The 13,699-nt window shown below is 36.8% G+C and overlaps 1 protein-coding gene and 1 pseudogene across 1 annotated transcript in view; both read left to right on the forward strand.

Annotated features, from left to right (window-relative positions):
• Wdr44 (WD repeat domain 44) overlaps nucleotides 1–13,699 on the forward strand; it is a 90,993-nt gene that overhangs the window by 16,859 nt on the left and 60,435 nt on the right. The gene's annotated exons all lie outside the window — the stretch shown is intronic.
• Nucleotides 5,287–6,201, forward strand: LOC150041397 (dehydrodolichyl diphosphate synthase complex subunit NUS1 pseudogene; annotated as a pseudogene).

The raw sequence follows: 13,699 nt of genomic DNA on the forward strand, positions 1-13,699 counted from the left end.
TGACTTTAGTGCCCTAGCTGGCTTTGAACCACAGTCCTCAGATCTCAGCCTCCTGAGTAGGTAGGATTACAGGTGTTTTAGATAACTTACAGAACCATATTAACTTGATAATGCATCTGTAATATGGCCTGCTGCCTGACATCTTATTTGTTTAATTTTAAATAAAAATAATATAATGAAACCCATGATTTTTGTACAACTACTATATGCAAATAAAAACAATGCTAAGAAAAGTAAGCTACAAAGTGATTTAGCATGTTTACATTTGCTACTGATTTTTTTTACTTTACTAGAAATTGCTTTAAATCATTGATAAATGTGACTTTTATTCTAACTTACTTGGACAAATTGGAGCAATTGTTTTAGTACATTTATTTACTGAATGAAATGTTGCAAGTGTGCAGTTTTGAATGCTTTTAGTTTAGAATTCTTGAGTTGGCAAAGGGAAATGGTTTATATTTTGTTTTGATATTAATAAACACATTATCAAACACTTCCTTTAGGAGTATGGCCTAAAAGTATATTACAAAATTCATATTACAAAAATTACAAAATCATTTTGGTTGTTATTTAAACATTGAGTTAGGATTAGCAGTTTACCTTGTGTGTAAACACATTTATATTTCACCACAAAATTTTCTCTAATTTTATTAAAGCTTATTAACAAATATTGCGAACAAGGGTCAGGAGTTTGGCCTAGTGGTTAAAGTGCTTGCCTAGCATGCATGAAGACCCGGGTTCGATTCCTCGGTACCACATACATAGAAAAAAGCCGGAAGTGGTACTGAGGCTCAAGTGGTAGAGCTCTAGCTTTGAGAAAGTCCAAGGACAGTGCTCAGGCCCTGAGCTCAAGCCCATGACTGGCAAAAAAAAAACAAATATTGCTAACAAACCTATCACCATCTCTTTATTATTAATAATAAAATAATCAGTAAATATTTGGAGGTATATTCTATTTCTAGAATTTTTATAGTATTTAAAACTTGAAATGGCCATTCAGAAGATAATAATAGTAGTAGTTTACATTTTAAGTATGTAGTTAGTTCCTATTAGATGATTATTGTAGGCATATTCTCAGCTTTTTCTTAATTTTGTTAGTAAACCATTATTGGCTTGTATCCAGGGATATTTGAGTGATTATTTTCTACTGCCTGTTAAAATATGGCAGTTAGGAAAATAAGACAAGTTTATGTTCACATAGCACTTATTTCTTACCATTCCCATTTTAAGTGATTGACTTAAAATAGAACTATGAGAATGGGTTTGGTACTGTGGGTTTCAAAGGTCAGCGGGTGTTTGTTTTTTTTTTTCTGTTAGACACTATTTCATCAGATTGAGTACTGTTTCTAGGCTGAAGATGCTTCTTGACGTTACAGCGTCTGAGGAATTTTTGCACTTGAATGTAGAAAATAGTGACACATATTACATATGTAGTATACATAATACCTAAAAAATAGCACTAGTGTTAAACACATTAGCTCCCAATATGCAGTATTTAATACTAAAAGTTTAAAACTACACACTTGGGCCAGGAGTATGGCCTAGTGGTAGAGTTCTTGCCTAGCATGCATGAAGACCAGAGTTCAATCCTTGGGTCAATCCAGTTTCAATCCACAGAAAAAGCCAGAAGTTGTGCTGTTGCTTAGTGGTAAAGTGCTAGCCTTGAGAAAGACCAAGGACAGTGCCCAGACCCTGATTTCACGCCCCAGGCTTGGTACAAAAACAAACAAACAAATGTTGCCCAAAAAACTACACAGTTAAAAAGATTGTAAAAGTAAACAGATGTTTTGTTCTCTAAAACAAGTGTTTTTATTGTTCTCTCTCCCTCTCTCTCTCTCTCTCTCTCTCTCTCTCTCTCTCTCTCTCTCTCTCTCTCTCTCTCTCTCTCTCTCTCTCTCTCTGTATATGTATGTTTATCACTTTCCTCTTTTTTTATTTCCTGGCCTCGGTGGGCACACAAAAAAAGGCAAGTCAGTGTTTTAATAGCACTAGAAACCTTCGGGTTCCCTGTTTAAAATGAGCATTTTAGTGTTGGTCTTAGTTTACTATCAGATCTACTCATATCAAACCCTTTAATTAGCTTCTTACTTTAATGACTGGCTAAGACCTTATCTCAGTTCATATTCTGTTCACCTGAAGGACCTTAGAATCCCAGCACTCTATCTCTGTATACTGGCAAGTTGTTCTTTGCTATGCCTCTTTCTGTTGCTTGTCACTATGTATCTGCTCCTGTTATTTTTATATTTTTCTTACTGCAAAAGTACAAGATGGGGATACAAATCATAAAACAACAGCAAACTACAGGGCATTTCCCTGTTACACAGTCCTTTGTAGTCAGTTATCTTCATATAAGAAAAAAAAGATGTTTCCTAAGCAACTGCAGCTGGCTTTATTCCAGCTGACTCACTCTGTACTCTTCCTTCTCCATGTCTTTGCACCTTTTTACTTCTTTAGGAATCTGTCAAGAATTTTGCAACCTGACTAGAAAGTTCTTCAGAGCCAACCACATTTTTATTAGAGCCTAAGAAATTATGAAAGAAAAGACTTCATCAGTTTTTCTGTATTGCCCAATTGTTTTGATTTTTTTCATAAAATATAATGAAAACTTTGAAAATGGGGTCATTAAGGATGAGTAATATTAATATATACTAATGAAGTAGGTGGCTCTTTGAGTTTCTGGTTGTTTGAGTATAAAGTAGATGGCAGATATAGGTTTAGTCTGCACACTGATTCCTCTCTATTTAAAGAAGGCTTACAGATCCTATTTGTTTGTTTGTTTTCAGATAACCTTCAAGTAAAGGGTAGACAAACACCAAGCCCCAAATTAGAGGATCTACATTATAGCTAAATGATTAGGTAACAGAAGTTCTGATAGTTCTGATAGTTCTGAGTTCTGGCTCTTTGAAACCATAGATATTTAATGGTTTTTTAAAAATATAGGTTGAAGCACGTGCACCATGATTTTAAGTCCTGATTGCCCTAAGGAATGAATGATGAACATCAGAGTTTAAAATTGGAAATAATGGTGCCGTAATTACATGGAGTGAAACCACTCACTCATGTTCTCCAATATCAACTTAAATTCCAACAGCGGTCAGCCATGTCAGTAGCAGATTTTAAAAAGTTAGGTTTTTCAGTGAGCTAGGCAAAGTACAACTAGGTTCTTTTTGGAGAACCTAATCCTTGTTGTCTCTTAATACACATTTGTATCTATTGCTATTCAAATCTAGGAGCTATTATTATATCAGGATGTGGGAAGATGTTGAGATTTTGAGCTGACAGAATTGAGAAGCAAATTTTACTTTATAAAGCAGAAAGCTCATCAGGTTTTTGATTGATACAAAAATAGTGTGTCTGAAAGACTTCTGATTTTTTTATTAAGTGATGAGACTGCTAAAATAACTGTATATGTAGTAACTGAATCCATTTTTAATGACAAGATAATTTTAATGTGCTTAAACATTAAATAAATTAATGTTTCTTAATTTTATTTTGGTAATAGGGATATTAAAATTAAATATTTGTCTAGAAAGTTGGTCTTTTTTATCTATATAGGTTAGCTTCATTTTGAATTTCTTGAAAGACAAAGGTTTCATGAAAATATCTGTATATATAATATCTGTATATATATTTTTTATTGTAATTAATAGAAGGGTTACATTTTATTTGCCAGATAGAAGGTGCATACTTCACATACATTGATACCCTTTTTCATGTCTTGGTCCCCATTTCCCTCCCCCCACCCCCACCCCTCATCTTGTTTCCCCCTTTCCCTATCCAATTTCAAATAACCAAATACAAATATATCCAATTTATCAGATAACAAAGTGAGATACTGTAACAATATGAGATAACCAAGGGACAGCAAAAGAGATGAGACATAACATAGTACATTAAGGACAAAAATCACTCATTATATGACTTTTGTTTCTATATCCTAGAGGTTCATTCATTTAGTGTCATACTATATGGCCTTATGTATCTAGGTTTTGTTCTATTGCAAATCTCTGCTATGAGAGCCCAAGGTTTCTACTGATTATGACAAATGAGGGAAACCGTTGAGCTTAGGAAGATTTCAATACCAAACTTTAGACTCTATTACAGAGTCTTGGTACTGGCACAAGAACAGGCCTGAAGACCAATGGGTCTGAGGACCCAGATATTAAACCACAGACCTATGGCCACCTAATCTTTGACAAGGGAGCCAAAAAAATAGAATGGAAGAAAGATAGCCTCTTCAACAAGTTGTGACGGCAGAACTGGTTAAGCACCTGCAGAAAACTAAAGTTGGATCGTTCTTTGTCACCCTGCACTAGAATTCACTCCAAATGGATCAAAGACCTGGAGGTAAAAGCTGACACACTGAAAACTTTACAAGAAGGAATAGGAGATACACTAGGCCTCCTGGGCACAGGTCGAAACTTTCTTAATAAGGACCAAGAATCACAACAAATCAGAGAAAGGCTGGATAAGCGGGACTGCATTAAACTGCAGAGCTTCTGTATGGCAAAGGACATAGCTAGTAAATTAATTAGGAAGCCTACAGAGAAAATCTTCATCAACCTTACAATGGACAAAGGCCTCTTATCTAAAATATGTCAACAGCCCAAAAAATTGAATCACTCCAAAACTAATCTCCAATGTAACAACCATCCCATTAAAAGATGGGCCAAAGACTTAAAGAGAGTCTTCTCCGAAGAAGAAACCAAAATGGCCTATAGACACATGAAGAAATACTCAACATCTCTGGTCATAAAAGAAATGCAAATCAAAACAACTCTAAGATTCCACCTCACTCCAGTTAGAATGGCCAGGATCAAGAAAACGAATAATAACAGATGCTGGAGGGGATGTGGCCAGGAGGGATCACTACTACACTGTTGGTGGGAGTGCAAACTCATTCAAACACTATGGAAAGCCGTATGGCAGTGCCTCAAAAGGCTAAACATAGAACTCCCCTATGACCCAGCAATTCCACTACTTGGCATTTACCCAACCATCCAGAAACAAGGGCATACTAAACCCACTAGCACAACAATGTTCATTGCAGCACTATTCACCATAGCAAAGATATGGAACCAACCTAGATGTCCCTCAGTTGATGAGTGGATCAACAAGATGTGGTATTTGTACACAATGGAATTCTACGCTATCAGAAAGAATGACATCGCCCCATTTGTTAGGAAATAGAAAGACTTAGAAAAAATCATATTAAGTGAAGATGGCGGTGGAGCCGAGGTGAGGTATTGGCAGTGGCGAGGGCTTCGGTTGTGGGGACGCAGGGCAATGGCCCTCGCCATACAGCCGGGGTGGACAAAGATCTGTGACGCCGCAGTTGCGGGTAGTCAGAGCGTGACGAGGGTGTACAAGCTGGTGTGGCTGGAGCTGCAAGCGCTGCTCTGCCTGCGTGGCGTGCTCACCTCGAGGCTCTGCCTGTGCTTAGGCACCTGGAACTGGATCTGGCGGTGCTGCTACTGTGCAGCCTCTGCCGTGGTCCTAGCGCTACTCAGCTTCATGCTCCGCAAGTGCCCCGGAGGCCGGCCTCCCTGGTTCCTGCGGTGGCTGCCCGCCCCCGGCTGCGCTGGCGTGTGGCCAGACCCTGGAGAAGCTGCTGGTACACCTGGGCCTGGTGGTCACCGAGGAGCAGCCGGAGCCCAGCTTCTCGGACATCGCGAGACTCGTGGTGTGGTGTATGGCCGTGGAGATTTCCTAAGTGAGCGTCTACGACCACCAAGGGATTTTCAAAAGAAATAATTCCAGATTGATGGATGAAATTTTAAAAGAGCAGCAGGAACTTCTGGGCCTAGATTGTTCCAAATATTCAACAGAGTTTGCAAATAGTAACTAAAAAGATGATCAGGTTTTAAATTGCCATAGGGCAGTGAAGTGCGGTCCCCAGAAGATGGAAAAGCAGATATTGTGAGAGCTGCTCAAGACTTCTGCCAGTTTGTAGCCAAGCAGCAAAAGAGATCCACAGACTTGGATGTAGCTATGTTAGACAGTTTACTTAGTACGAATGGTTTCCCTGATCCTGATTTGGTATTGAAGTTTGGTCCTGTGGACAGCACATTAGGCTTTCTTCCCTGGCAAATCAGATTGACTAAAACTGTCTCTTTACCTTCCCACCTAAACATAAGCTACGAGGACTTTTTCTCTGCCCTTCGTCAGTATGCAGCCTGTGAACAGCGTCTGGGAAAGTAATGATCCCTGGTTGTGCAATTTTATTTCAGGCTTTTGGAGAAAAGGACTCAAGTGACTCTGATGATTACAAAGCACCTATGAAACCCTGCATTCACCTAGTTCATATTCCTCATAATTTATCAACAAACACAAAAAAGTGTCTTACTTGAGAGTGAATGAGAGAGAGTGTGTGTGTGTGTGTGTGTGTGTGTGTGTATGTGCATGGAAATAAACTTGTAAATGGGGGAGTGTCAGAACAAAGTACACAAACCTGCGACTTGGAGCAAATAGCAGCTATGTTTTAGGAGCTGAGATTTCAGATTAAAGACTTCAGCCCTTGCCACTTCCCTGTTTCTGTGGGGAGTGGAGGGAATGATTGGAGCTGTCTCGGTTGTCGTTTGGGGTTGAAGAAGGAATACCTTTTGTCCCGTCTTTTTCTAGTGACCAAACTTTTATTTTTTTAAATAATATATGGACTTGTTAAATGGAAACATTCTGAGTTTGAGGAGCTTCAGAGGAATGAAGTTGTTCAAAGTATCCTCACTGTCAGGCAGAGGGAATACCTGTCTTCTGCTCTCCGTCCATTCCATTTCTTTATTGTAATGTTATCTGAGAGTGTTGCTCTGGTGTCTGTTCTGAGGGGTGAAGATTATTTGAAAAAGAACTCATACACTGAAATATAGAATTAAAAATTTTGCTTATTGAATACTTATATATTGAATTAGTCATAATCAGATGAGTAAAGCAAATGTTGATCTTGAAAGTCAAGGTTAAAAAATTCTCCAAAAAAGGAAAGTATGTTTTAACTTTTTTTAATATAATGAATAGTATCCATGTAGTGCCCAAAGTTGGTTTACAAATAAGCCTATATTTTCATGAACTTTTTATTTAAAATAAACATTTGACAAATTACCCCCTCTCCCTCCCCTAAAGTAACTGGTTCCTCTTTGGAATAACATTTGGGAGCTTTATTCACGAAATCCCAATGGTAGCAGTATAAAAGAAAAGTACAATTGAGCCCTACATAGGAAATAAGATATTACCAGAGTCTGCAAATACTTAATTTTACATTTTCTTTTTTATGGAAGAGAAAGCACTGGTTCTGTTATTTTTAAAATGAATAAGTGATTTCTTTATGTGTTTTATTAGTATTCCCTCTTGCTGATCCTTGAACAGAAACTATTTGTATTTGATGGATGTTTTTCCAAAAAGAATCTTATCAAGAAGTATACAATGCTTATGCACATTTAGAATGGATTAGCTTAAATTCTAGGTCTCAGAAGTCCGCAAAATAACAATGGAAGACTGGATTTAGAAAGCATGGTCTGGAATTGCTTGCCAGATTCTAAAGTGATGAAGAAAAAATGTTTCAATGTTGAATTACAAAGCCCCATTTATGATTTTTAAAGTATATTTGAAATAAAGATGATTAAACTAAAAAAAATCATATTAAGTGAAGTAAGCCAGATGCAATTGGTAGATTTTTGAATGGTTGCTTGTTTGTTATAATACATGTGAACTCAGTTTATGAAATGTTCATTTTTATTACTTGAACTATAGATCTAAGTTTTAATTTGTTTTCATTTAGAAATACTAGTGGTTTAGCTGGGTGCAGTGGCTCATGCCTGTAATCCTAGCTATTCAGGAACCTGAGATCTGAAGATCACGGAACAAAGCCAGCCTGGACATTAAAAAGTCCCTGAGACTCTTATCTCCAATTAACCACTGGAAAATCAGAAACAGTGCTGAGGCTCAGGGATAGGACATTGGCCTTGAACTGAAGAGCCCAGGGACAATGCCCAGGCCCAGAGTTCAAGTCCCACAGCCCTAAACAACAAATATATATATATATATATATATATGGTTTAAATATATCAAATTAAAAGAAAGAAGAAAACAGCTAGAAAATGAATAAAGATCTGATTAATTCAAATAATGTAGATACAAGTTTTAGAATTCCTAGGGCAGAAAAATCACACTTTCTACTTTTTTTGCCAGTCCTTGGCTTGAGCTCAGGGCCTGAGCACTGTCCTTGGATTTTTCTCAAGGCTAGAGCTCTACCACTTGAGCCTCAGCACCACTTCCGGCTTTTTCTAAGTATGTGGTACCAAGGAATCGAACCCGGGTCTTCGTGCATGCTAGGCAAGCACTCTACCACTAGGCCAACTCCCGGCCCCTCTACTTTTTTAATTAATTAAAAAATTAGATTTCTAGCTTCTTTCCACATAAGAACACCAGTCATGTACCACATATGACTTTTTTGGTCAACACCCAGCTATGAATATGACATTGGACATGTAAGATTTTATCATGGTGAGTGATATCATAGCTGTCACTTTTCAATGGTCATATGACAATATAGTCATGTGATTTCTGAGATATTTCTCAGAAAGTGGCCCTATTGTTAATCGACAAAAGCTTGTGTATAGACAGTTTACAGTAACCACAAGTAAGTAAAAATTTGTTGTCAACAAGTACCAGTTTAGGGTATTAAACTGAACTAGTTCACCTAGTATTTACAAGCCTTTGTAGTTCTCTGTAGCTTGGTATAATTTTCTATTGCTACTTCAAGCTACTCAGTGAAGCCTTTCCAAACATAGCCTCTTCTTCCTCTTCTATACACTTGACTTTATACTTCCAGGATACCAAGAGCTTCATTCTCTCAAAGTATCACATTGTACTGAAATGACCTGTTCATACATTTGCCCCATGTACCAGGTTGTGCCTTTCTCATTCGTTTCTTCTCTTCATTACCTGACACAAATAGACAACCAATAAGGGTTTTTTGACTAAAGAAGAGACCTAAGGGCTCAACTAAATCTGATCCTTTCATTTTACAGTTATAGAAGCAGCTTTTGAGAGATTTTGACTTTAGAAATAAACAAGAAGGCTTTCTGTTTAGCCATGACTTCCCTATCAGGCATTTTACATTTGTCCCTATTATATTTCATTCTATTAAGATTTGATCCAGGGCCAGGAGCATGGCGTAGTAGTAGAGTGCTTGCCTAGCATCTATGAAGCCCTGGGTTCGATTCCCTGGTACCATGTATACAGAGAAAGCCAAAAGTGGCGCTGTGGCTCAAGTGGTAGAGCACTAGCCTTGAGAAAGCCCAAGGACAGTGTTCAGGCCCCGAGTTCAAGCTTTACTGGCCAAAGAATAAAAAAAGATTTGGTCTACTGTTCTAGTCTGTTCAAGTATTTTTTAGTCATTTTAGCGAGTATATTTTCTGTCCATTCTGTATATATGTGTCATCTGCAAGTTGGGTAGATATATCAATGTCCTCATCCAAGACATTAGTAATATGAAGTAGAATGGAAAACATAGGGTTTTGATTTTGGATATTTCATGTATAGTGTTTCCTTTATATTCTAGGCCAGTAACCATACCAGAAAAGGAAATTAGGTTAATCTTACAAGCTTAGCTTCTATGAATACCTTTTCAACTCATAGTATCTTTCCTCTTGTCTAGGGTTCTTAAACTTGGTTGTGTATTTAAGAAATTTATAATTATCATCAAATAAATCTTTCAATATTTTGTACCACTTGCTTTCTAGTGATTTTTTTACCATCCTTTCTGATTTTTCAGAGGCTTTAGGTAAGGATGGAATTATAAAAATTCTCACATACACTCAGAAATAATTTAGACCAGAGAGCTGAACATCAGAAACTTGAATGCTTTAGGTTCCAATTTTCTCATTTTGTATTTTGTTTTCCCTTGCTAGTCATAACATTATCTTAATTTGAAAAAATAAGTTAGGCATCATTTTACATTATAATAATGTATACATGTTTGTAACCATGGACAAGCAGTCCTTCACTTTGTTTTTGTTATTTTTGTCCTGAGTATAAACTAAAGAAAAACTTGTCCCAATTATGAGCAGCACATTATGAGAAGCAGATTTTATGAAACTTTTCTTAAAGGTTTTTTTTATATAATTTTCCTTAGAGTATACTGATTCCAGTCTTCAAATCTCTCCTGAATACTTCCTCCTAAAATGCTCCTGTGATTTCACCATGGAGATACAATAAAAAATATATACACCATGTGAAATTCTACAAAATGAACAACTTAGGCGCTCAAACTCAGGTCTTCATGCATGGGAAGCATCGCTATACATTTACTTTTGTGTTGATTTTTGTTTGCATAAAGTAAATGAATACTGTTCTTGGAATACTAAATTATAGAGTTGGGTTTAGCAAGTTCCAAAGTCTAGTCATATAAGAGAGTTGAAAAAAAGTTGCTTTGCTTGCACTTTTTACTGCAATTATGTTGCTTGCAGTACTGCTCTGTCAGATTTTTATAAACAATTTGACATTTTTGTACCTGTGGGACCTCAGTGAGCAACATTTGAATAAGTTATTGGTATTGTCATTAGATCTAAATCTTATAGCCTAATACTTAGGCTTAAGTATAATGACATATTTTCCATCATATCTCTGATACCTTCATATCATTAAATCAGGTCAGAATTTATAAAAGAAAATTCTTACACTATTTTACAAAATCATGACAAGCCACATCAGCCACATTTTAAAGCTTTATAGTTTTTGTTTTGTTTTGCTTTTTGCCAGCCCTGGGGCTTGAACTGGGGACCTGGACACTGTCCTTGGACACTTTTTGCTCATGGCTAGTGCCCTGCCACTTTAACCATTGTGCCCTCTCTGGCTTTTTCTGTGTATTTGGTACCGAGGAATTGAAGCCAGGGCTTCATTCAGGCTAGGCGAACAATCTATCATTAGGCCAAACTCCCAGCCCATAGTTTTGTTTTTGTTTTTGTTTTTTAATAATGACTGTGATACAGAAATGAGAGTACATAGGTACTGAATCCTAGCTGCAAAAGGAAAACTATGATTTAATTGCTAAATTAGGGATAGGAGACTCACCTGTAGAAAACAATTTATAACCAGGCAATGCTGACACATGCTTGAAAGTCCCTGCTACTTGAGAGGCTATGCTTCTGTTTAGCATTTAATCCGTAAGGTATGAATCTCCCCCATAGGATATCAATATTCATATAAAGCACACTTTCATCTAAAGCTGTTTCAGAGATTGCTTGTCTTTTTTTGTATTTGAATTTAATAGCAACATTGATAGCTACTTACTTTTAATATGACACAAAATCAAAAGAGTTACTGTTTTCTGCATTGAACTAGGCAGTGACTTTTTAAGTTTTCTTTTGTTTAAGTAGTTGTACAAAGTAACTATCATTTAACAAAGCAGTTTATGAATACAATGTATCTTGATCAATGTCACCCTTTTCAACATTCTTACTTATCCCTCTCAACCCACCCCTTCCTTGGCTTTCACCTGTAGGATTATATTGAATTCTTGGCTGTGTTCTCCCCCTTCCTATTCTCCATTCATCTACCACACTCCCCTTGATCCTACCTCAATCCTTTTAAAGTAGCTGGTTCCAAATGTATTTTGTTGAACTTGAGGTGTATTCCTAAGGAATTACACTATTTGAACTCTCCCTTGAATCTACCATATTTCAATTTGTATACATGTACATACCACCTAACTTATTTACTTACATGTTTATAAACTAATTCTAGCTTCTACATAGAAAGGAAAAGTTGCAACTTTTGTCTCTCTGTGCCCGACTTAATTCACTTAACACAGTTTTTCCAGCTCCTTCTGTTTATTTGCAAATAATACAATATCATTTCTTCTAATGAATGTGTAAAATTCCATTTTGTGTATATATGCCACATTTTTTGACTCGTTTGTCCATTGAGGGGCAAGCTTCTGCATAGCAAAGGAAACAGAGTAACAAAGTTAAGAAACAACCGATGGATTGGGAGAAAATAGAAGAGGTTAATATCCAAAGTATATCTGGATCTCAAACAACTGAATAGCAAGAAAATAAATAAACAAAATTAAAAAATGGGCAAAAAACACCCAAAGAGGTATTACTCCAAATGAAACAAAGAACCAACAGGCAGTTAAAATTAAAATCACAATGAAATATCAACTCATACCCATTAGAGGGCTGTTAAAAAAAAAAAGGTAAGTGTTGCCACTCAGCAGTTACTCATGACTATAGTCCCAATTAAGCAAGAGTCTGACATTTGAGGCTGAAATGGTAACCAGCCCAGGCAGATGCTTATCTGCAATTAACCCATTAGAAAGCCAAGAGTAGATATATAGCTCAAGTGATAGATCACTAACTTTGAACACAAAAGCTTGGGAACCTGCCTGAGCCCTGAATTCAAGGAATACACATACAAAAAAGATGTGAAGGTAAGGGAGCTCTTGTATATTGTTGTTAGGAATATAAATTAGTACAGCCATTATGGAAAGACAGTATAGAAGTTCCTCAAGAAAATTGGAAATAAAACTACCATGAAAACCAGTGATTCCACTTGTGGCTATGTATACCAAAGAGGTGAAAATTAGTTATCTAAGAAACACCTGAATTTGGGAGCGGCATTGTGGCTTAAAGTGATAGTGTTAGCCTTGAGAACCAAGAGCTCAGCGACAGCACCCAGGTCCAGAGTTAAAGCCCCATGACTGACAAAGTAAAAATAATAAAGAACAAAAACCTGAATTCCTATAGCACATTATTCATAATAGCCAAGACATGGAATCAGGCTAAATGTTCAAAGATGAATGTGTAAAGAAAGTGTGTTATATGTATACAATGGAATATTATTCCAACATAAAAAGAGAATTCTGTCATTTTACCAACATAGATTACTCTACAAGGCATGTTAAATGAACTGAGCCAGGCACAGAAAGAGAAGGCTTTATGATCTTAGTAATATGTAGAATCCCAAAATGGTATACTTATAGAAATAGGAAGTAGAATGTTTACCTGTGGTTGGAGAAAATGAGAGATATGGAGAGATGTTGAACAAATGATATATAGTTTCAGTTACGAGGAATAAAGGTAATATAGTAATATGTTAAATATATATATATATATATATATATATATATAGAGAGAGAGAGAGAGAGAGAGAGAGAGAGAGAGAGACTTGCTTTGTTTTTGCTTTTTGGTTAGCAAGGAACTATTTCCTTAAAGCTATATTTTTGTTCAACTTTGTATGCATTAATTGTTCAAAAGCCTTGTTGCTGGTGGAGTGGCTCATGACTGAAATCCTAGCTATTCAGGAGGCTGAGATCTGATGATCACAGTTCAAAGCCAGCCCAGGCACTAAAATCCATGAGACTCTCATCTCCAGTTAACCACTAGAAAACCAGAAGTGGTGCTGTGGCTCAAGAGGTCGGGCAGTAGCCTTGAGCTGGAGAGCTCAGGAACAGCGCCCAGGCCCAGAGTTCAAGTCTGACAACCAACAAAAAATAAAATAAAGCTTTGTCAAGCAGAAACTGAAAACATTAAAAAAAAGAAAACCAAACAATTGAGTTGAGCCCTTGTGAGTCAGGTCTGGTGGTATGTTTGTCCCAGCCCTCAGAAGGCTTAGCCAAGTGTAGCTAGGGTCAAGCCATCCTGAGCAACACAGTAAGACACTGTCTCAATACCCTGTGTTAAAACTTTTTCAAATTATGAGTCAA

The sequence above is a fragment of the Megascapheus bottae genome, chromosome X, assembly GCF_031878675.1.
Source record: "Megascapheus bottae isolate mThoBot1 chromosome X, mThoBot2.hap1, whole genome shotgun sequence".
Lineage (NCBI taxonomy): Eukaryota > Metazoa > Chordata > Mammalia > Rodentia > Geomyidae > Megascapheus > Megascapheus bottae.